Source organism: Natator depressus, chromosome 18 (assembly GCF_965152275.1).
Source record: "Natator depressus isolate rNatDep1 chromosome 18, rNatDep2.hap1, whole genome shotgun sequence".
Classification (NCBI taxonomy): Eukaryota; Metazoa; Chordata; order Testudines; family Cheloniidae; genus Natator; species Natator depressus.
The window spans coordinates 5,310,268-5,335,816 of record NC_134251.1 but is presented as its reverse complement, the minus strand read 5'-3'; the positions used below and the strand labels follow the sequence as shown (position 1 = coordinate 5,335,816).

Genomic DNA, 25,549 nt, shown 5'->3' with positions numbered 1-25,549 from the left:
GCTCAGCTCACTTTGGCAATTGGGAGCACATTAAACACCACACGCATTATCCAGCAGTATATGCAGCACCAGAACCTGGCAGAGCGATACCGGGTGAAGAGGCGACGTCAGCGCAGTCACGTGAGTGATCAGGACATGGACACAGATTTCTCTGAAAGCATGGGCCCTGCCAATGCATGCATCATGGTGCTAATGGGGCAGGTTCATGCGGTGGAATGCCGATTCTGGGCTCGGGAAACAAGCACAGACTGGTGGGACCGCATAGTGTTGCAAGTCTGGGACAATTCCCAGTGGCTGCGAAACTTTCGCATGCATAAGGGCACTTTCATGGAACTTTGTGACTTGCTTTCCCCTGCCCTGAAGCGCATGAATACCAAGATGAGAGCAGCCCTCACAGTTGAGAAGCGAGTGGCGATAGCCCTGTGGGAGCTTGCAACGCCAGACAGCTACCGGTCAGTCGGGAATCAATTTGGAGTGGGCAAATCTACTGTGGGGGCTGCTGTGATGCAAGTAGCCCACGCAATCAAAGATCTGCTGATATCAAGGGTAGTGACCCTGGGAAATGTGCAGGTCATAGTGGATGGCTTTGCTGCAATGGGATTCCCTAACTGTGGTGGGGCCATAGACGGAACCCATATCCCTGTCTTGGCACCGGAGCACCAAGCCGGCGAGTACATAAACCGCAAGGGGTACTTTTCAATAGTGCTGCAAGCTCTGGTGGATCACAAGGGACGTTTCACCAACATCAACGTGGGATGGCTGGGAAAGGTACATGACGCTCGCATCTTCAGGAACTCTGATATGTTTCAAAAGCTGCAGGAAGGGACTTTATTCCCAGACCAGAAAATAACTGTTGGGGATGTTGAAATGCCTATATGTATCCTTGGGGACCCAGCCTACCCCTTAATGCCATGGCTCATGAAGCCATACACAGGCAGCCTGGACAGTAGTCGGGAGCTGTTCAACTACAGGCTGAGCAAGTGCAGAATGGTGGTAGAATGTGCATTTGGACGTTTAAAAGCGCGCTGGCGCAGTTTACTGACTTGCTTAGACCTCCGCGCAACCAATATTCCCACTGTTATTACTGCTTGCTGTGCGCTCCACAATATCTGTGAGAGTAAGGGGGAGACGTTTATGGTGGGGTGGGAGGTTGAGACAAATCGCCTGGCTGCTGGTTACGCGCAGCCAGACACCAGGGCGGTTAGAAGAGCACAGGAGGGCGCGGTATACATCAGAGAAGCTTTGAAAACCAGTTTCATGACTGGACAGGCTATGGTGTGAAAGTTCTGTTTGTTTCTCCTTGATGAAACCCCCTGCCACTTGGTTCACTCTACTTCCCTGTAAGGTAACCACCCTCCCCTCCTCCCTTCGATCACCGCTTGCAGAGGCAATAAAGTCATTGTTGCTTCACATTCATGCATTCTTTATTCATTCATCACACAAATAGGAGGATAACTGCCAAGGTAGCCCGGGAGGGGTGGTGGAGGAGAGAAGCACCGGGAGGGGTGGTGGAGGAGGGAAGGAAAATGCCACACAGCACTTTAAAAGTTTACAACTTTAAAATTTATTGAATGCCAGCCTTCTGTTTTTTGGGCAATCCTCTGTGGTGCAGTGGCTGGTTGGCTGGAGGCCCCCCCACTGCGTTCTTGGGCGTCTGGGTGAGGAGGCTATGAAACTTGGGGAGGAGGGTGGTTGGTTACACAGGGACTGTAGTGGCAGTCTGTGCTCCAGCTGCCTTTGCTGCAGCTCAACCATACACTGGAGCATACTGGTTTGGTCCTCCAGCAGCCTCAGCATTGAATCCTGCCTCCTCTCATCACGCTGCCGCCACATTCGAGCTTCAGCCCTCTCTTCAGCCCGCCACTTACTCTCTTCAGCCCGCCACCTCTCCTCCCGGTCATTTTGTGCTTTCCTGCAGTCTGACATTATTTGCCTCCACGCATTCGTCTGTGCTCTGTCAGTGTGGGAGGACAGCATGAGCTCGGAGAACATTTCATCTCGAGTGCGTTTTTTTTTCTTTCTAATCTTCACTAGCCTCTGGGAAGGAGAAGATCCTGTGATCATTGAAACACATGCAGCTGGTGGAGAAAAGAAAAGGGACAGCGGTATTTAAAAAGACACATTTTATAAAACACTGGCTACACTCTTTCAGGGTAAACCTTGCTGTTAACATTACATACATAGCACATGTGCTTTCGTTACAAGGTCGCATTTTGCCTCCCCCCACCGCGTGGCTACCCCCTCAACCCTCCCCTCTCCCCATGGCTAACAGCGGGGAACATTTCTGTTCAGCCACAGGCAAACAGCCCAGCAGGAACGGGCACCTCTGAGTGTCCTCTGAAGAAAAGCACCCTATTTCAACCAGGTGACCATGAATGATATCTCACTCTCCTGAGGATAACACAGAGAGATAAAGAACGGATGTTGTTTGAACGCCAGCAAACATACACTGCAATGCTTTGTTGTACAATGATTCCCGAGTACGTGTTACTGGCCTGGAGTGGTAAAGTGTCCTACCATGGAGGATGCAATAAGGCTGCCCTCCCCAGAAACCTTTTGCAAAGGCTTTGGGAGTACATCCAGGAGAGCTGTGGATGCCAGGGCAAATTAATCCTTTCACATGCTTGCTTTTAAACCGTGTATAGTATTTTAAAAGGTACACTCACCGGAGGTCCCTTCTCCACCTGCCGGGTCCAGGAGGCAGCCTTGGGTGGGTTCGGGGGGTACTGGCTCCAGGTCCAGGGTGAAAAACAGTTCTTGGCTGTCGGGAAAACCGGTTTCTCCGCTTGCTTGCTGTGAGCTATCTACAACCTCCTCATCATCATCATCTTCTTCGTCCCCAAAACCTGCTTCCATGTTGCCTCCATCTCCATTGAAGGAGTCAAACAACACGGCTGGGGTAGTGGTGGCTGAACCCCCTAAAATGGCATGCAGCTCATCATAGAAGCGGCATGTTTGGGGCTCTGACCCGGAGTGGCTGTTTGCCTCTCTGGTTTTCTGGTAGGCTTGCCTCAGCTCCTTAAGTTTCATGCGGCACTGCTTCGGGTCCCTGTTATGGCCTCTGTCCTTCATGCCCTGGGAGATTTTGACAAAGGTTTTGGCATTTCGAAAACTGGAACGGAGTTCTGATAGCACGGATTCCTCTCCCCATACAGTGATCAGATCCCGTACCTCCTGTTCAGTCCATGCTGGAGCTCTTTTGCGATTCTGGGACTCCATCATGGTCACCTCTGCTGATGAGCTCTGCATGGTCACCTGCAGCTTGCCACGCTGGCCAAACAGGAAATGAGATTCAAAAGTTCGCGGTTCTTTTCCTGTCTACCTGGCCAGTTCATCTGAGTTGAGAGTGCTGTCCAGAGCGGTCACAATGGAGCACTCTGGGATAGCTCCCGGAGGCCAATATCGTCGAATTGTGTCCACAGTACCCCAAATTCGACCTGGCAAGGCCGATTTAAGCGCTAATCCACTTGTCAGGGGTGGAGTAAGGAAATCGATTTTAAGAGCCCTTTAAGTTGAAAAAAAGGGCTTCATCGTGTGGACGGGTGCAGGTTTACATCGATTTAACGCTGCTAAATTCGACCTAAAGTCCTAGTGTAGACCAGGGCTAAGTGTGCAACCTACTTCACTTTTGACAACAACCTTCCTCCCACCATCTCACCATGCCACAGACGTTTTCTCCTTACCTAGGAAGGGAAGCCAATGGACTTTTGAAGTGTTGGCCCAAAACTATTGGCTCAGCAAGGATTGGACAACCACTGTATAAAAGAAGATGAGCTCTTTGAGTGGAGCTGTGGCTTAAAGATGGAAGTGCCTCACTTCATCCCACAAGGAAATGAAGAGGCTGATTCTCTCAGAGTGCTACATTATAATTATACAGGAAAAATTATTCTAAGAGAAAAGCCAGCTGATCCCAGAGTCTTAACAAATGTTGCCTTTTTAATCATATGCACTTTCATAGCCTTAGAGAACTTGATCGTATTTTTTGCCCTATGGAAAAATAACAGATTTCACAACCATGTACTTTTTTTTTATCAGCAATCTAACTCTCTGTGATTTGCTAACTGGTCTAGTTTACAAAGTGAACATTCTTATGTCTGGATAGAAAACTCCAAGCCTGCCCTACACAATCTGGTTTCTTAGGGAAGGTGGTGTGTTTATCATACTAGGAGGAACTTGTGTTTTTAGTTTCTTAACCATAGCCATTAAGATGCAAATAAAGTACAGGGTCTTCCTTCTTATTGGAACGTTAGCTTTCCTCGGTTCCCTGGGTACCTTGCCAATCCTTGACTGGAACTGTATCAACAACTTACCAGACTGCTCAACAGTTTTGCTTCAAAGAATAATAAGTGTCACCAAAACTGTTATAAGATACTTATGCAAAATACAACATATTTCTTGGAATAGACAGACAAACTCGTTGAGCATTGATATAGATGCTTCTTTTACTGGCAGGCACTGATGGAATCAAGCTCATTTCAGCAGGATCACGTTTCACTTCCAAATTTTCTTGGCGAATGGGGGTTGTTTCCTATTTTATTCTTTATCAGTGCAGGATAATTGTCCCCTCCTAAATCCTCAGTGGAATCCCAGAGTAAAACAGTCATCAAGCAAATGCATAACTGTAAAAATCCTCCCCAGTGGAATTTCTGGTTTGTGGATGGATTAGTGTCCTCTACCAAGATTAACCAGCTTTCATAGTAATCTTGGACATGATGAAAGTAGTTAAATTTCCTGGCCCAGTAAGTGAGAATATGTTTCTTTATTTGTAACAGCTTTATTCTTGCCATTGACAAATAAAGAGATGGAAGGAAGGTCATTTGAGTTTAAGAATGAGAGAGCATATCTTTCAATGCTCTAGAGGAAAAGAAGATTTCTGTATTACTCATACGTGCCTTTCAGCTCAAGTATTCTGAAAAGGTCTTGAATTCATTGAACTGTAGATCCCAAGCTGACCCTATTGCAGAGCTTTCACATGTAATGCTCCACACACAGTGCAGACCCAAACTCCCTTAACACTGGACCTTCCAGGGGTCATAGACTGGGTGCAACATGGCTAATGAATCCAGACAAGCTTAACTCTGGCCTGGAGTGATGTCACACAATAACCCCGTGATTATGATTAAGGTATGTCAGTATTTGTAATCCCAGATTACATTAAACTGATTTTTAAAGACACAACAGACATTTTTTCATTCCCCCCCGCCCCCCATGGCATCATGGCAAGAGAAAGATAAGTTTGTGTGGATGCCTTACTGTGCTTTTCTTACCTTCACATGTTTGAATTTCTTTTGAATGTAACCTTAACTTTCAGTTTCCTGGGTTTGTAATGTTTGGCTTGGATATAATTACAAAATCCCTGTAATGTTTTTTACCTTTAAATTACTGACACAAACTCTCAACCTTAGCAAAGATGGGAATTTCCTTGGTTTCTTAAAATTATTTAAAATGCCAAACAAAAAACCCAAAGAGAGTGCTGCCATGTGACTGTGTCTAATGGTTTGAAGTTATGCAGTATCAACTGTAAATCATTGAAAAAATTTAAGAATAAACTCACGGGTACAGCAAAGCAGCTCAATGCAGCCAGAGCACAATGGTCAGAACCAGGGGAGCTGGAACAATAATTTCTATAGTGGGGGGTCCAGAGAGCCATTGAACCAAAATGTAAACCCCGTATATAATGGAAACTTCCAGCCAGGGCGTGCAGCAGCTCCCCCAGAACCCTTAGTTCCAGCACCTATCGACAGAACATTTTTCTTCCCTTTTCTTGCTGCTAGGAAAGGAAATAAAAGGAAGATTGGGAACTGCCTCCTAAGGAGCCATTGCTTGGCCCTGCGGGGAAGGTTGGAGGGAATTGTTGCAGCCGGGAGCTTTGTAATTTAAATCTCTGCAGTGGGATCACTTAAACTGCGAGACTGCTCAAGCAGCTGCAGAGAAGGGAATGGCTGGATTATGTATGAAGGGGGAGGGTAGGTGCGGGACGAGGAAGGGGGAAATCACATAATTTCGCAGATATCCAGCAGCCATCATGAATGGCAGGCAAGGAGTTCCCAACACTCCTCCACTGCCCTGCACTGGGTTTGGTGCTACTGTAAAAAGCATCCTTGGCTGGTATAATTGCTTAGCACAGTGCTCCCTGAAGGGTCTGGGACCCGCAGAGAACTGGAGCTCTCAGACCGGCTTATTTATCTCTGGGTTTTGCTCATTTGCCATCTGGAAAACCACTGAGGTATAAACAAGTCCTTCCTCTCCTATCCTGGGCTCACTCTGCATCCCACGGCTGGTTTCACACTCATCGCACCTCCTTGCATCTCACTCATCCTTGCATCTCTTTGTCACTCCCTCCCATCACTCCTCCTGCTGCATTTGTAACCTTTCACCTGTCCCATGTCTGAGGCTTTGCCAAACTCTTCTGAGTGGCACATTCACAGCCTGGCCCATGGGTGAGGGGAAAGCTGGGCTGCCCCTGAAACAGCACATCCCAAGCACGGATTCCCTATTGCCCTGTGCCTCATGTGGTCATTTACACTGAGACAGAGTGGGTCCAATATGCTGCCCTGCTGATGTGGTGCATTTCACACCTCTTGGCTCTTCCCTATGGGCCTAACTCAGCAGACCAGATTCTCCCCTGCTGCTAACCAGGACCACACGAGTGGATGTCAAATCCCACCATTCTGATTTGGTAGTGCTTCACACCCACTTGGCATTGTCTTACATTACAAAAATAGCATCCCAGTAACAATCCCTGTTCAGTGCAGGATGATCTGAGCTACCGACCTGAGTATCCATTGTGACTGGAATCTGCCCTTTTTGCTAAAGAGTAGCACCTGCTCCCAGCAGTATTTCCTGGTGACTAAACCCTTAGTCCCAATATTATTGGGGCAGTCCTGATATTCAGGGTTTTCTTTTATATAGGCTCCTATTACTCCTTCCCACTCCCCCCACACACACTCCTGTCCCCAATTATTCACACTTGCTATCTGATCACCCTTGAATTACAATTGAGGGTGTAAAGACAAAAAAGAAAAAACATGCGGAGATGTTTTAATCATCCCAAAAGGAAGCATTATAAACCTAGGAAACTCAAAGTTAAGGTTACACTAAAAAGAAATCCGAACATGTTAAGGTAAGAAAGGGTGGTCAAGGCCGTCCAATGACCTTAGCACTGCCCTAGAGTCATGCCAGGTATTTTTTCTTAAACTATGTTTAATGAAAGCATTTTAGTGTTTGTTCTCCCACATTTGATTGCACTACTTTTTAAAGACACATTTCCCCCCATGGCAGCACTCTAGGGCAGACATAAGGTTGTTTGGATGCCCAAACTGTTCATTTCTCCCTTAACATTTGGTTTTCTTTTTCATGTAATCTTATCTCTGACTCTCCTGGGTTTACATTGCTTCATTTTGGGATAATTACAACATTCCTATAATGTTTTTTAATCTTAAACTACTGAGATCTACTGTCAAAACTTTTTGCCTGGGAATTTCTTTAGTTTTTTCTTAAAAACTTAAAATTATCCTAAAATTACTAAAAATCTCATATAAGAACACTAAACAAAAAACCAAACAAACGCAAAGCGGATGCCGCTGTGTGATATGCCTAATGATTTGAAAATCTATAGTATCAACTGGCACGTGGTCTGGAGTGGCTCTGGACCAAGAGTGCCAACCTCAAGGCAGATTGTCAAAAACCAGGGCGGTCAACCCAAACTGGTGGTATGTTCTCTAATTAGATTTCACCAACCCAGTAACAAATGTGAGCTCCCAAAGTACTACAGTAGTCTTACAATGGAGTCACAGACAGTCCCCTTGCACGCTCCAGTCTATCATCCAACCCAGGCAAGCTGGAATATGTGGTAAACAGTCACGTACACCAAAAAAATCACAAAATATTCAGTTTGTTTCCAGTCCCAAGAGACCAGTCACTTACCCCTGGTCAATATGTACCTTAAATCTCAAATCAAATACAATGCTTTTAGCCAATCCTGTAACAAACTAACTAAAGGTTTATTAACTAGAAAATAAGAGAGGTCCTGGTTAACACAGGCAACATATACACACAGGTGAGTTCAGTCTATGGTTTCAAAAGGTGACAGAAGTAGTAATCTGTCAGCAATTCAGTTTCTCCTTGTCATGAATTTTATCCCCTCCTCTCCAGAGTCCAAAATTGATAGGATGAGTTCATGTGTAGGTCTGACCTTCCTGGAGGGAGTTAGGAATGCAATCAGCAAAGTTTCTGTCCTTTGATGCTACACGATATCTCATTTGCTTTCAATGGGCCATCTTTTATGCACGATGAGCACTTTACATTAATTAATGCTTCTTTTCCTGTTTGGTGAGTTACACAATTACAGAAGGTTACATTGCAAACACTCCGTATACCTTTATACCCTGGGCTATAGAGGTTATATGTGAGATCAATACGTGCAGCATCCTACAAGCATTTTTATAAAGTCTAAACACATTCTAGGGGCAGAGCTCTTCTTGAGCTGCTGCTCACAAATGGGGAAGAATTAGTAGGGGAAGCAAAAGTGGATGGGAACCTGGGAGGCAGTGACCATGAGATGGTCGAGTTCAGGATCCTGACACAAGGAAGAAACGAAAACAGCAGAAAAGGGACGCTGGAGCAGGTCCTCAAAGAATCAATCCTGAAGCACTTACATGAGAGGAAAGTGATCAGGAACAGTCAGCATGGATTCACCAAGGGAAGGTCATGCCTGACTAATCTAATCGCCTTTTATGATGAGATTACTGGTTCTGTGGATGAAGGGAAAGCAGTGGATGTATTGTTTCTTGACTTTAGCAAAGCTTTTGACACAGTCTCCCACAGTATTCTTGTCAGCAAGTTAAAGAAGTATGGGCTGGATGAATGCACTATAAGGTGGGTAGAAAGCTGGCTAGATTGTCGGGCTCAACGGGTAGTGATAAATGGCTCCATGTCTAGTTGGCAGTCGGTGTCAAGTGGAGTGCCCCAGGGGTCGGTCCTGGGGCCGGTTTTGTTCAATATCTTCATAAATGATCTGGAGGATGGTGTGGATTGCACTCTCAGCAAATTTGCAGATGATACTAAACTGGGAGGAGTGGTAGATACGCTGGAGGGGAGGGATAGGATACAGAAGGACCTAGACAAATTGGAGGATTGGGCCAAAAGAAATCTGATGAGGTTCAATAAGGATAAGTGCAGGGTCCTGCACTTAGGATGGAAGAATCCAATGCACCACTACAGACTAGGGACCGAATGGCTAGGCAGCAGTTCTGCGGAAAAGGACCTAGGGGTGACAGTGGACGAGAAGCTGGATATGAGTCAACAGTGTGCCCTTGTTGCCAAGAAGGCCAATGGCATTTTGGGATGTATAAGTAGGGGCATAGCCAGCAGATCGAGGGATGTGATCGTTCCCCTCTATTCGACACTGGTGAGGCCTCATCTGGAGTACTGTGTCCAGTTTTGGGCCCCACACTACAAGAAGGATGTGGATAAATTGGAGAGAGTCCAGCGAAGGGCAACAAAAATGATTAGGGGTCTAGAGCACATGACTTATGAGGAGAGGCTGAGGGAGCTGGGATTGTTTAGTCTGCAGAAGAGAAGAATGAGGGGGGATTTGATAGCTGCTTTCAACTACCTGAAAGGGGGTTCCAAAGAGGATGGCTCTAGACTGTTCTCAATGGTAGCAGATGACAGAACGAGGAGTAATGGTCTCAAGTTGCAATGGGGGAGGTTTAGATTGGATATTAGGAAAAACTTTTTCACTAAGAGGGTGGTGAAACACTGGAATGCGTTACCTAGGGAGGTGGTAGAATCTCCTTCCTTAGAGGTTTTTAAGGTCAGGCTTGACAAAGCCCTGGCTGGGATGATTTAACTGGGAATTGGTCCTGCTTTGAGCAGGGGGTTGGACTAGATGACCTTCTGGGGTCCCTTCCAACCCTGATATTCTATGATTCTATGATTCTATGACTTCAGAAAAGCTGACTTTGACTCCCTCAGGGAACTGATGGGCAGGATCCCCTGGAAGAATAACATGAGGGGGAAAGGAGTCCAGGCTGTATTTTAAAGAATCCTTATTGAGATTACAGGGACAAACCATCCTGATGTGTAGAAAGAATAGCAAATATGGCAGGTGATCAGCTTGGCTTAACAGTGAAATCCTTGCTGATCTTAAACCCAAAAAAGAAGCTTACAAGAAGTGGAAGATTGGACAAATGACCAGGGAGGAGTATAAAAATATTGCTCGGGCATGCAGGAGTGAAATCAGGAAGGCCAAATCACACCTGGAGTTGCAGCTAGCAAGAGATGTTAAGAGTAACAAGAAGGGTTTCTTCAGGTATGTTAGCAACAAGAAGAAGATCAGGGAAAGTGTGGGCCCCTTACTGAATGAGGGAGGCAACCTAGTGACAGAGGATGTGGAAAAAGCTAATGTACTCAGTGCTTTTTTGCCTCTGTCTTCACGAACAGGGTCAGCTCCCAGACTCCTCCACTGGGCAGCACAGCATGGGGAGGAGGTGACCAGCCCTCTGTGGAGAAAGAAGTGATTCGGAACTATTTAGAAAAGCTGGACGAGCACAAGTCCATGGGACCAGATGCGCTGCATCCAAGAGTGCTAAAGGAGTTGGTGGATGTGATTGCAGAGCCATTGGCCATTATCTTTGAAAACTCATGGCGATTGGGGGAGGTCCCAGACCACTGGAAAAAGGCTAATGTCTTACCCACCTTTAAAAAAGGGAAGAAGGAGGATCTGGGGAACTACACGGCCAGTCAGCCTCACCTCAGTCCCTGGAAAAATCATGGAGCAGGTCCTCAAGGAATCAATTCTGAAGCACTTAGAGGAGAGGAAAATAATCAGGAACAGTCAGCATGGATTCACCAAGGGCAAGTCATGCCTGACTAATCTAATTGCCTTCTATGACGCGATAATTGGCTCTGTGGATGCGGGGAAAGCAGTGAACGTGTTGTTCCTTGACTTTAGGAAAGCTTTTGACATGGTCTCCCACAGTATTCTTGCCAGCCAGTTAAAGAAGTATGGGCTGGATGAATGGACTATAAGGTGGATAGAAAGCTGGCTAGATCGTCGGGCTCAAGGGGTAGTGATCAATGGCTCCTTGTCTAGTTGGCAGCCGGTATCAAGTGGAGTGCCCCAAGGGTTGGTCCTTGGGCCGGTTCTGTTCAATATTTTCATTAATGATCTGGAGGATGGTGTGGATTGCACCCTCAGCAAGTTTGCAGATGACACTAAACTGGGAGGAGAGGTAGATACGCTGGAGGGTAGGGATAGGATACAGAGGGCCCTAGACAAATTGGAGGATTGGGCCAAAAGAAATCTGATGAGGTTCAACAAGGACAAGTGCAGAGTCATGCACTTAGAAAGGAAGAATCCAATGCACCGCTACAGACTAGGGACCGAATGGCTCGGCAGCAGTTCTGCAGAAAAGGACCTAGGGGTTACAGTGGACGAGAAGTTGGATATGAGTCAACAGTGTGCCCTTGTTGCCAAGAAGGCCAATGGCATTTTGGGATGTATAAGTAGGGGTATTGCCAGCAGATCGAGGGACGTGATCATTCCCCTCTATTCAACGTTAGTGAGGCCTCATCTGGAGTACTCATCTGGAGTACTGTGCTTTCAACTACCTGAAAGGGGGTTCCAAAGAGGATGGATCTAGACTGTTCTCAGTGGTAGCAGATGACAGAACGAGGAGTAATGGTCTCAAGTTGCAGTGGGGAAGGTTTAGGTTGGATATTAGGAAAAACTTTTTCACTAGGAGGGTGGTGAAACACTGGAATGGGTTACCTAGGGAGGTGGTGGACTCTCCTTCCTTAGAAGTTTTTAAGGTCAGGCTTGACAAAGCCCTGGCTGGGATGATTTAGTTGGGAATTGGTCCTGCTTTGAGCAAGGGGTTGGACTAGATGACCTCCTGAGGTTCCTTCCAACCCTGATATTCTATGATTCCATGATTCTTATCAACTTAACATCTCATATCTATTTTGATAATGGTAATACGCAGGTGAGCCAGACTGGTTTCCAGCTAAGTGTTCAGTGCAGCCTGGGGCCTTGGCATGAGCTGACACCTGGTCTGCCAGCGTCACATCAACCTTATCCTTTAAAAATTTTTTAACTGGTCCAAGACTTTGATGTTTGGTGTCCTGTCCGATCTCTTGATGTTACAAATGAGATGCAGATAGTGCATGTGAAAATCCTCAAGTTGCTTGAAGTGCCCATTGTAGAGTGTCCATGTTTCACAGCTGTAGAGAAGAGAGCTTAACATGATCACACAATAGAGACTAATCTTGGTGTGAAGCTCAGTGCCTCTTACATCCCACAAGTGTTGACAAAGTTGACCATAGGCAGAACTGGCTTAAGAAATGAACTGCATGATTTCATCATCAATCATGGCATTATTGGATAAAGCTAGTAATATTTTTCTACCGCATTAAGCAGTGTCTCATCAATTGCAATTACAGGGGCAGAATACATTTTCCCTGGCCGATAAAGTACTTTGGTTTTCTTGAGGCTGATAGGGAGTCCAAATTGCTTTGCTGATCTAGAACAGCAGTCAGTTAGATGCTGCCTGTCTTCAGCGGTATGTGCTATGAGTACACAGTCATCCGTGAAGATGAACTTTCCATGAGCATGTCAAGCACATTGGTGCGAGCATGAAGATGCTGGAGATTGTGTGGAAGTGCATGTAAATGCCCTGGTCGCAGTCTTTGAAAGAATCTAGCAGCATAGCACCAAGAGAATGGTAAATAGTGTATGTGCTAACACACAGCCCTGCTTTATGCCTTTCGTGACAAAGAAAGGCTCTGACAAAGAACCATTTTCCAGCACTCTAGCCAGCATATGGTCATAGTGATGAATTTCTGTGGGCACCCAAGTTTGTGTAAGATCTGCCTTGTGACTAGCAATGCTGAAGGCCTTCATCAGGTCTACTAACACCACATAGAGGTCATGGTTTATTTCCTGCAACTTGTCCTGTATTGGCAAGCAGCGAAAATCACACCCACCTTTTTGAGTCCCCTGTGCGAATGCCACACTGACTCTCGGAGATGATGTTATCGCTGGCAATGGTGGAGAGTCTGTTCAGCAACCAACACCTGATTGGCACCTTTCGGCATCTGGCAAACTGACCCAATAAAACGTATATCCAGCACCAACTTCTTGGAGCTGAGATTCACTGGCACAGCGAATTTAGCTAAGATCAGTGGTGTCAATGCCCTATCTCTTAAGTTCTCAGAGGATAATGACAGTTCTCTCTGCTTAGTTGTCAGTGCCCAGAAGCTTCTGGATATCTAATGAGGCTGTATTGCTGGTATGTTTTATATACTTCACACTCTTTGTATTTTGTCTGCAGAATTGGATGATCAACCAGCCACAGTAAACTGGAAGGTTAGGAAATGGAGCAGGCATTTAGGGATCCTTTTCTCTCCTTTCCCTGCATTGGGGAGAGCAGCACTGTCCCTGAAAAGGGCTATTCTGTTGCATGGGTGGAATACAAACAATGCAGCTGCTCCAGTGTCTCTGACAAGCGACCATCACACCCACACCGCTGTGCATGCAGGTTTGTGACTGGGGCTCCCAACAGCAGCATCTGTCTGCCTCTGTTGCCACTCCCTCGTTGACACAAGACTTGAAACTTGTGAGACAAACTGAGTGGATTTAAATGGGTAGGGTTTGTGCATTAGCTGATCCCTCTCTTTCATCCCAACTAGGCAAATGCCCAACTGGTACAGGAAACTGCAACAAGCAGGGTGACTGGCAGGACGCAGCTATAGAACCCATAGCTGGGGCTAATTTGCCACTTTGAGAAGTTGTACTTCTTCGTACCGAAGGATAGCCACCTGCACCATGTAATCCAGGGTTGGAACTATTTACCCATAGCTGGCGCATGGTGGGTGAACACCAGGGCATATCCACAAGTCAGTGGGCCTTCCCATTGCACCTCTGGGGCTCATGCTGCTCCTAGATCCCTCATACATTTAGCCTGAAGCCTCAGGGTGTGGTCAGGTTCCAGGTGGTGCCACAAGGAGGCACTGCAAGAGTTTTCACCATGGTGGAGAAGCTTTTGTACCAGCAAGAAGGACTTACATACTCTGCCTTCCTTTCGTCAAGGCTAGGTAGCAGCTGGGTCTGAAGTGAGAAGTGGAAGGCAATCGCACTATGGAACACACAGCGCTAGAGGCACCACTCAGCCCTGTGCCAAAGCACCACCGCCCACTAATTAATGCTATCTGCGTGTCGTCCTTTATAAGTCCAAACAAACGGGCCTAAGAGAGATTTAAAATAATAACTTCCAGCAATTGCTTTTGATATTTTAAACTTGTCCTGTTTATACCAAACTATTCAAAAAGGAGGGACCACTCTTAACGATGCCTTTAGGAAATCTGTGTCCTTACTTCTTGGAGATGTACTAGAAGTGTAATAAACGTAATAGAAGCATATTGGAATTGACGACTGATTATCATAAGTAAATATAATAAGGAATACCCATGATTTACACTGTTCTTTGGTATAACTCTTAACCCTAGTCTATGAATTGCTTACAAGACTGTACGTACCTGCCTAGGACATTGGTTGTGTTTACTCTGGATTGGTGAACTGCTGATTGTGTAATGACGTGGTTCTGGGTAAATTAATAAAATGCTGATTGGTTAAGAATGCCCTGATTTAAGAAATACAGTCCAAGATAAAAAGTTGACCTGAAAAGAACCTAGTGTTAAATTAGTAAGCTTGTGCTCCCTGGACTCGTAAGCAGGGGATATGCTATTAGACTCCATTCTCTATCAGCTACAGCACTTATCCAATTGGCTTCAGCTTTAAAATGTAACACACACCTCGACAAATTCATAAAATCGAACCCCTGTCATATATACACCTGATACAGAAGTCACTGCCCAGGCCAGAGGCAGAGCTTGGTCAGCTGACTGCTGCAGCGACTGGAGCCCACCATCCGCCAAGCTCAAAGGCCAGGAGCATTAATAAGAAATAGACCCAGTGTGTAAAAGTTCTATGGGAGTTAGAAGAGACAATGGGCCAGAATCACTGATGATCCAAGCAAGTGCAGTTCCCTTAACTTCACTGGAGCTGCACCTTCTTATGTCAGCTTTGAATTTGGCCTTAGGCTAAGAGCGAGAGGCTCCTTGGTGGTGCTCCTTTTGAAATGGCCACCAGATCATAGGAGGAGGGGAAGGAACCATTTTCGCTGCTTCCCTAATGAAAAGTGAATTACCCCAGGGTGTCAGCATTTCCTTAGTTGCCATAGAAACATGCACACAGAATGCTCCCTAAGAACCAGGACTTGGTAATCTTTGCAGCAGCACACTGTCACGCTGTGCCTCTGGCCAGGGCAGGGAGCACTGTTTCAGTTGCCTTGCCAAGCCCTCATAGCATCTCGGCTGGTCTCAAGGGTTAGATCCACAAAGGGGATCTGGGTTCAGTGTTGCAGCACCTCACTTTAAGTGTCCTGCCACCCAGCGGAACCCTCCCCCCCTGCATTAGGTGCCCAGCGTCCCTGTACATGCATGGGGAGAGAGAAGTGCCTCGGCATAGGGTCCACGAAAGCCACCATGCTGGGTGGGGAGCCGCCTCAACTAGCCAGTAGGAAATGCTGAAGATGGGGTATAGCCTAACCCTCAAATGGGGTTCGGCACCTCCCTCTGCTTGGGTTTCATAGCTGTAAACCCGCGCCTGGAGCTAGGCTCCTGAGACCTTCCTCACACAAAACTGAGGAGGAAGAACCTGCCTTATAACCTTTAGCCCAGAGGTAGGAGCACTCACCCTGGATGTGGGAGATCTGCATTTAATTTCCCTTCCCCCCAAGAAATTTAGAGCAGGGACTTGAAGGTGGGTCTCCCTTCTTCCAGGTGAGTGCCCCAGCCACTGGAGCATTCTGGGGTGGGGTTCTCTCTCCTTCTCCGGTTGGAGCTGTTCCATTGTGTACAAACACTGAGCTATGCATCAGCTCATTGAGTGTGTGTAACGGCTGTCTTCCCCGGCGATTCCAGGCCCTGCTCCAATGATTATTTATACACAGTGGAGCATTAGGGCTCACCCAGCCTCTCATCATTTTGCATCAACTCCGAGGGGAATGTTTGTGTGTGTCTGTATTGTTACAGACATACTTGCTAACAGGTATTTTGAAATAAATTACCAAAATAATTGAAACTGACGTGATTATGTAGTGTTATTTTGACAAATAAAATTTGCAGAATTTTGAAGAGTTTTAAAATATTTTGCACAGAATTTTGAATTTTTTTGCACAGAATGCCCCCAGGAGTAAGTGATGTCTCATGTCTCCAGGAAGGCAACACACTGTCACCTTTTCTCCCTGTCCTTTGCGGTATATTCTTTCAGTTCTTCTGAATGTTGAATCCCCAACAAGGATCATCTGTCTTCCTCGGATGCCTGGAGAACTCTTTGTGGGAAAGCTTACAGGTTGGGCTGAGCTGCCATCCTCAGGTGTGTCCCTTACATCTCTCTGTTCCCTTGGACCAGCTGGATCATGAGGGCCTGGTATTGATTGGAAAATTCTAGCTGTGTGGAACTCCTTCCCATCCTCTTCTCTCTGATGGCCACAGCCTGCCCATCCTTGGCTATCTCCAACCATCCAGAATGCTGTGGTGAACTCTTGCCCTGTAAGTAACAAGTTACCAGGCCTCATTTCTGACTTCCTTTCTCCCCAACTTCTTCGTGACCAGCTCCTTTCTTCCACAAACCTGGGGTACTGATGATTCACAAACCTGGCTGTCGAGGAATTCCTTACTTTCTCTGATTCTCAGCAGTGTCTCCACTTACCCTTCCAATCCAAGGAGCTTCTCCTCCAGCACAGACACCAACTTTCATTTCACACAGAGTCCTTTTTGGCTTCAGGCAAGAAAAAAACCACCATGGCACATCCTTTGTAGGTCACCATCATTATTCCATTGCTGGCCATACTGAAATCATACATAGAGCTGAACCTGAAAGAAAAGCTTCTCACACTCCCTCTCTAAACTCCCTCCGAAACTCTCCTGTTAGCCACCTCTTTTCTTGGCTCTTGTGACATTTAGCTAGTGACTTTTTATGCCAACTTGCACTGTTTAGCACAGCTCAGCTCTGCCCCTCACCACCAGTAAGTGAATAACCACTCAGAGACTTCAAAGAATGGAGCTGATCAAAGCTCCAAGGGTTAGAGCCTCGCAGCCTTTATGAAGGCACCAAACAGACCTGCCTCAGCTGCTTACTCATGGGCCTGTGGCCTGTGTTCCCTCTAAGCTGTGTGGTTGCATGGCTGCCCAGGAGTGAACCAAGTGCCGCACACTTGATTAGCAGAGCCGCTCACATCCGGTGGCATGTGTTCATGTGCCCCTCCCCACCCTGCTTTGCAGCCACATTGCTCCTGCCCTCTGCCTTGCAGCCCCAGTCCAGCTGCTCCTGGGACCCTCCTACTTGCTGTGCAGAGTGTGGGGGAGAGGAGGAGGGCACTGATATCAGGGTGTTTTTCTCCCCCGCCTTTCCCGATGCCCATGTACCCCATCGCCACAGAGCAGGATTGCTGCAGTCTGAATAACAGGCTTTCTGGTGAGCTCCTTAAAGAGACAGTGCACGGTCTCTCATAGACTTCGCCAGCAGCCAGCACACACACACACACACTTTCTCTGTGTGTGTGTCTCTCTCTCTCTCGCTCACACACACACATACACACTCTGTCACACACACAAACACACACAGTCTCTGTGTCTCACACATAGACACACACACTGTCTCTGACACACACACCCTCTGTCTCTTTCACACTCACTCCCAACACATACTTGGGTTGTTGTTGTTGTTACTTCTTGGTACTTCCTGGAATGCACATATATTCTCTGTAATGTTATTCTTTCAAAGTGTGTTAATTTTTTTTTTGACTGGTCTGTTCATTTAATAATTTTATTTCTCTCTTATGCTTAAATTTAATTCTTTGAGTAGTGAGTTCTAAAGTGCCTAACCTGTCCTGGCTGAGTAATTATCCCTATGGTAACTTTAAAAAAAATTATATCTAGGTTTTTTGTTTCTAGTGGTGGCGCACATCCGCACATTAGCTTGATATTGGTGCACATAAAATTAATTCACACATGGATGGAAAAAATCAGAGGGACCACTGTCTGTGGCCAGCTCACAACCCGTACACAGAGAGCAAACAGCCAACCCACAGGCAGACCAAACACCCCACTCGCCAAATTGTGCTTCCTCCCGATTCAGGGCTCCCTCAGTCCCTCTCGTTGAAGCTGTTCTACTCTATATGACATAATTAAAGAACCATTGGGCCAGAAAGAGAAAGCAAGAGAGTGCATGGCTCTGTAGGCTCGTGGTCTGGGCACCCACCTATAAGGTAGGAGTCCCAGGATGCAGTCCCGCTTCTCCAACCCTCTGACCCCCCCCAGTAGCCACAATCCTCCAACATGTTTGCTGTACAATTTGTGCTTTGCTGGGACTGATGATTCTGTTTCTCCTGGCGTGGATCTGTGCAGTGCAGCTGGTGCGTTACAGCTGCTGTTCAATCACTTGCCTTCTAGGAGAAAAGGTAACAACAACAAGTTAGTCGTAGAAATCCTGCCAGCACCTGACCCTGAGCCAGTCTTTTTCCCGCCTGTGCCATGCAGGTTACCTGGAGCTCTGCCCATCAGAGCCAGAGCCAGGCCAGATTGTAACTGACAATGGTCCATGTGCAAGCAATTTTAAGAGGCAGAGCCACTGCTTTCTGCTTTGCCTAGGGTTACCGTACGTCTGGGTTTTCCCAGGCATAGCCTCTTCTTTGAGCCGCCTTTCTCTGTCCAGAGGGATTTAAAAAATAACAGGAAACATCCAGGGGTTTTGCGGAACAGACAAGCTACAGCTCAGAAAGCGCCCCGATTGGTCTGCTTCCTGATTGGTCCCTCCCCTGCATCTGTAGCTGATTGGTCCAGTCTCCTGCAAGCCACAGCTGCTGGATCCAGCCCACCCAGGCCCCAGCTCCCAGCCCTGGGCAGGGCGTCCCAGGCTTGCGCCAGTTGCCTTGCCACCATGACAGGGAGCGACACTGCCCCCCACCTCCAGAGAGTGCCCCTGCTGCAAGTACTTACCCATCTCCTTCAGCTCCCCCAACTGCACCCCTCCTCCTGCTCCCCCTCCTTCTCTCCCCCCAGCTTCCCCTCTTCGGCAGTGTCCTCTTTTGGGGAACCTGAAATATGGTAACTGTAGCTTTGTCAGGGATTATGTCTGTACCAACAGAAATATCCAGGAAGAGATATCCAATTAGTAGCCCACATTTCCTGTCATTTGCCCCAGGAAGCCCGAGAAGTACTCACCCCAGAGTGTCTCCCCCACTACTGGCGTCACACCTGTGTGCTGCCTTTCTTGATTTTGTCTGGGTTTTAGATCTTTGCTCCTAGAACTCGGACTGAGATCCTGCACCCAGGGCAGCTGGCTCTGGCTCCCCATTGAGAACAGAAACAGGGCAATAGTAAGGTATCAACCATGCAGCTCTCGGGCAGGTAGCCTGCAAGCATCCCATCCTAGCATGCCCTGTTTCCTCTCTCTGAGTTCCAGCTCCTTTAGAGCTTTACTGTATCCCCACTCCCCTTGTACTTTAGAAATTATAACACCCTGTCAGGAAAAGCAACAGCCAAAGCCTGTGGGTGACCCTGAGTCCTACAGGGAAAGGAATCATGCTACATCTCACAATAGTGCTCGAGCTTCTGCAGCATCTTGCAACTTCATTGCACTGTCCCGTGCATGTCATCAGCTCTCTATGGTCCTGTTAGCCCCCAAAATGGTATTTAATATCATTCCTGGGGATGGGGGTGCCTTCGCTCTATGAAGAGTTGCCTTGGCTAACCCAAGCAGACTAAGTTAGCTCTCCCCAGCCCAAATTCCATTGAAATGGGGCTAGCTTTTACAACATTTTGTTCAGGCTGCATTGAAAAACATTATGACCTTGATCTGTGTGTGCATCTTTTGGACAAGGAAATGGAAATAATAGGCAAAAAACAAGCAGCATGTCACTGTTAGCACTCAGAGCATTTAAAGGCAGAGAGCTACAGACAGGAAGAAATGCAGTGGCAATACACAATTAGAAATGGAGAGGGAAAGGGTGTAGTCACTGTGACTCTGTGTCTAGTGGGGATTATGTTCTGATCTGACCAGTCATGGCCACAGATGTCTCCAGAAATCATTAGAGAGACAGAAGCATCCAAGCAGGGCAGCAGAAGGCAGTGCAAATCACCCCAGAGAAAGTGGGAATTGGAACACTCTGTTGGGTAATCCGAGCACTGCTTGTACTGCTGGCAGCCCTGTTCAGAATACCCCCGGGGGCTCCTCCCTTACCGGTTCTGTGCTCTTCCCTCTAGCAGTTCCCATCCAGGGAGCCCTTTATCCAAGAAGGGTGGCAAGAGGGAAGGGATAGAGAAAGAAAAGGTATAAAACTAGGAAAACCACCTGCAGCCACTTGTGAATATGTCCAGAAAAGGAGCTGGGAAACATTCTCTAAATCAGTGGAATGGGTCATCTTTAATGCCCCATGTGCCTAGTATGCTTAGCCCCCTGAAGAGGGATCCCAGATTTGCTCCAGATCACTAAGTCTGTTCAGCTTTAGTACATTTTTCAAGGGATTTAGTACATGCTTTCCTCAGGGAAGGACGAAGCGTTTCTCTGCAGATAGCGGGGCTCTAAGAATCGACCTCGTTTCATGATTTATACATCCAACTAACTGTGTCACCAAAGACTCACTGGTGCAAAGACAGAGAGGAAGCAAAGGGCAAAAACTTCTGACCAGTGTCCCTCTCCCAGTACTCTACAAGTAATACATCACCTCCCTACCGCACCGGGGGAGGGGGCTGAGTAAAGCCAATGAGATGATGACGTGTTGCAAGAGAAAAGCTATGTTAAGGTCTTGCTACATGAGATTTTTAAAAATCTGATTTAGTTAAACCTGGGTAAAAGGCTGTGTAGACACTCTTAGTTTGGTTTAAGAGTGATTTATTTCAGTTTAGCTTAAAATGATACCTAAATTACTTAAACTAAAGCTAAATCAGTCAGTTTAAACCAAAATCGGAGTGTCCACACATGGGTTTGCACCTGTTTAGTTAAATCAGTTTAAAATACACTGTTAAATCAATGCAACTTTCTTGTATGGAGAAACCTTAAATCTCTAAGCATGTCCAGTGTAAACTAGATGTTTCCAGAAGTCTGAGCAGGCTCAGGCTGTGCTGAGTGCTTGGGGCAGTTCATGAAAGTGCTGGGCCCAGTCCCATGACAAACCTGCATCCTGACTGCTCCCTGAACATTACATGAGTTTTGTCAGACCATAGACAGAGTGGCTGTTTCTTCCAAGGTCACTGCTGGATTTGCAAGGAAACCTGACATAAAAATAGCATTTAAGATAAAATAAGGCGGGGAGGTGTCAAACACAAGCTCCTCTGACCTAGAGTGTGTGCAACACCATAACTTAGCGTAAGCCCTTGTGGCCTCCCTTCCACTCTGTGCAGTCCCTCTTGGGCCAGGTGGTCCATTTGTGGTCTAGGTTAATGACAATGGTATGTATTACTTCTCTTAGCAATTGCCAAGAGCATGGGTCTTTGAGAACTAATATATTTGGCTATTGATGGCAAGTGAACAATACTCCAAGGTGCGCAGATATCCTCCCTACCCATCTCCATACGTGGTCTGCCATTGCAGAGTCACTTCTGTTTTTGGAAGACTTAACAGGCATGAACGTGAAAAGGAGTCCAGTGGTTGAGACCGATTGGTGTGTGGTACAGGCAACATTTCGCTTTCCCAGGGAACGTCTCAGGACACATTGGTGCTCTGCACCATGGTGTGGTGTATACGGGGTTAGCACCAGCAGAAATGCAGCCCTAGCAGGGCTTGAAACATTCTAAATTTAAAAAGCAGCCTATCAGGAGGCTGCCTTACCAAATAATTGCTGGGGAGAGGGAGAAAGGACGAGCTGGGGGTTGAATTCCGGAGGAGACTGCAGCAGAGAGGCTCTGGGGGGCTGCACCATGGAGGGAGTATATTCCTGCATTCAGTCAGGATGAAGGATGGGCAGACTTTGCTTTTTCCCTTATAAATTATTCTACCCCAAGGACTCTGTGAGGTTTTAGAACGTGTATTAGAAACAAGTACTGCAGGAGCAAAGGCACTAATAGAAAGAGAATTTTCAGTGACACAGTTTTCTCCAAATCAACTGTCCTTTCGAATTAAAAAAATGTCACAAAATCCCTCTCCCAGGAACAAGAACACACTTCAGGAAACAGGGTTCTACAGCCTTTTGCACTGTCTGTACACAGGAGCTTTCATCTAAAGACTTCAAGGTGCTTTACAAACCTCACAGCACCCCTGAAAGCTGACCCCATCCGAGTTTCAGTATTCATCTGCACAGTCTCTGCTTTCGTTAGCATCATTCTCTGTGTCCCATGGCTTTACATCACGTCTCTGCCACCTGTCTTCTCATACTTCACCCATCTTTCCACTTCTCTTCTAGCTCTAATGTCCATGGACTTTGGAAAAAATCAGTGACACATTGTCATCAAGGTGTGAAAAAGGTTCTCTCAAGTGTCCTAATTTCATACTTGATCTGTGGGTTAACTTAAGTATCTCGGCGTTTGCATTGCAGGGTCTCCCCATTGCAGATTATACTTATTGGAATCAGTGGGTAGTGAATCTTGTCACATAACAGCAACATCAGACTTTTCTTACTGTAGTGCACAGGAATTGGGTAGTGTTCATTTAAATAATTTGTGAACCTCACTGTGTTCTACAGATAGAATTTTGCCAGAGCAGCAGTGCACCTACCCTGCTAGGTTATGCTTGCTGTTTATAGTTAGTAAACATGGTTCCTTGGACCACACAGTGCCCCCGTGTTTTCTTCATATTACATTTGTTGTGTAAAGTGCAAAAGACACAACATTAGTCCTGAGGCACATCAAGAGACTGGTGTTGGAAAATGAAGACCAGATTTACCAGTACTCCTGCATTCCACTCTCTTACCACAGAGAAGAAGGGCAGCGTTAAGGACAACTTCACCTAAGAGGAAACCAGCTTGATTGTGTGCTACACACAGAGTGAATTATACCTAGACACTACACAGAAAACACATTGTACAGAGCTGTCATTGTAGGAACTGGCCAGTTCCTTCTATTTATCAGTGAACTGACCTGTTATGATGCTCGTGGGCAGCATCTCCTTCGATGGCAACTCTCTCTAATCCCAAACAGTACGAGTCAATGTTCACCTTGTCAATTCCTGTTCTCAGAGATGCTCACTGGAGTATAGGGTTTATCATATCACATCAAACTGTGGGTTCATCTAGCCTAGAATCCTACATAGAGACTAGTCCCCAATGCTTCTGCAGAAAATTCAATCTCTCCATAATGCATCTTGTCAGTTGTGCAGTGATGCACATGGGGAAGGGAGATTCCTTCCTGGCTCCTATAGCACTCAGCATATGCCCTAAAGCATGAGGTTTCACTAAACTTTCCATAGCATCAGTGATCAGAGAAGCCATTGGCCATAAATTATCCAGTGCCTTCATAATAACCCCTTAATCAAGGATTATTGCAGCTGCAGTATTCAACTCATGGCCCACCTTCCTCTCATGTATCTTCTTCTGGTGGCTCTCATTTCTGAAACGTTCTGGGATTATGGTTACAACCATCTAACCAATCATAATGCCAGGGAATCTCTGGAACCTCAGATAGTCTGTTAATGGCTAGCTGATAGCTATTTGATCAGCTACCCTACAGCTACTGGCAGCATATGTTTATCAGCCAGGGCCCCCACCTATGTTTATCAGCCATTCCTCACGAAACTTTGTCTTTGCTCTGCTGTTTGTGTCTCAAGCTCTCTGCCCAGCTCCCTCTCTCCACACGTGTCATGGTGGTGGTGTTCACCATCTGCTGGGCTCCATTCCACTTCAAAAGGCTGGTGTGAAGTTCCGCCACCCAGGGGCGTACAGCAGATCTGTCCATCTTCCACTACAACTCCAGGGTCTTCTGCCTGAGCGTTGCCATCAACCCCATTATCTACAACCTCCTCTCCACCATGTTCTGCAGCTGCTTCTGGGAAATGGTCTGCTGCCATGCTTCGTGCAGGGCTTCCACACAGCTCTCCAGGACTCGGCAAGGTATATGCGGTCCCGCTCTCAACTAGAAAAAGCTGCAGGACAATCAGACACTGTTACTAACGATGAGTGCATGCCACTCTCTAGTGACTCAAAGATGAAGCAGCCATAGAAAGTGCGTGATCTGTACACTGGATGGCTCCTGCACTGTCCTAGTGTAACAAAGCCAAGTCTCCCCGGGCCTTTTGACTCTACAGTGCCCCCTTTTGTCAGCTGATATGAACAGGAACTCGTCACAGCAGTTTAAAAAAGCAGCTGTCTGCCCATCCTCTGACAGAGGGAAGACATTCGGAGAGTTGCCAGGATGACCGGTCAGCACAAAACCCAGTCTCCTCCCAGGCTCTGAAGTGAGAGAATGATTTGGAGAATGAGTGAGCAAAGAGCGCATCTTGAGTAAAGGGGAGGAGAGAACAAAGACAGAATGATCATAGAATCATAGAATATCAGGGTTGGAAGGGACCTCAGGAGGTCATCTAGGCCAACCCCCTGCTCAAAGCAGGAACGATCCCCGACTAAATCATCCCAGCCAGGGCTTTGTCAAGCCTGACCTTAAAAACTTCTAGAGAAGGAGATTCCACCACCTCCCTAGGTAACGCATTCCAGTGTTTCACCACCCTCATAGTGAAAAAGTTTTTCCTAATATCCAACCTAAATCTCCCCCACTGCAACTTGAGACCATTACTCCTTGTTCTGTCATCTGCTACCACTGAGAACAGCCTAGAGCCATCGTCTTTGGAACCCCCTTTCAGGTAGTTGAAAGCAGCTATCAAATCCCCCCTCATTCTTCTCTTCCACAGACTAAACAATCCCAGTTCCCTCAGCCTCTCCTCATAAGTCATGTGTTCCAGTCCCCTAATCATTTTTGTTGCCTTTCCAATTTTTCCACATCCTTCTTGTAGTGTGGGGCCCAAAACTGGACACAGTACTCCAGATGAGGCCTCACCAATGTCGAATAGAGGGGAACGATCTCGTCCCTCGATCTGCTGGCAGTGCCCCTACATATACATCCCAAAATGCCATCGGCCTTCTCGGCAACAAGGGCACACTGTTGACTCATATCCAGCTTCTCGTCTACTGTAACCCCTAGGTCCTTTTCTGCAGAACTGCTGCCGAGCCATTCGGTCCCTAGTCTGTAGCGGTGCATTGGATTCTTCCATCCTAAGTGCAGGACTCTGCACTTGTCCTTGTTGAACCTCATCAGATTTCTTTTGGCCCAATCCTCCAATTTGTCTAGGTCCCTCTGTATCCTATCCCTACCCTCCAGCGTATCTACGTCTCCTCCCAGTTTAGTGTCATCTGCAAACTTGCTGAGGGTGCAATCCACACCATCCTCCAGATCATTTATGAAGATATTGAACAAAACCGGCCCCAGGACCGACTGCTGGGGCACTCCACTTGATACCGGCTGCCAATGATCCAGGAGGGCAGCTTTCTGATACAATTGT

The 25,549-nt window shown here is 46.8% G+C and overlaps 1 pseudogene; it reads right to left on the bottom strand.

The window, feature by feature from the left end:
* Positions 1 to 1,667: 1,667 nt before the first annotated feature.
* LOC141974372 (uncharacterized) lies at positions 1,668 to 3,249 on the bottom strand (annotated as a pseudogene).
* Positions 3,250 to 25,549: the final 22,300 nt, after the last annotated feature.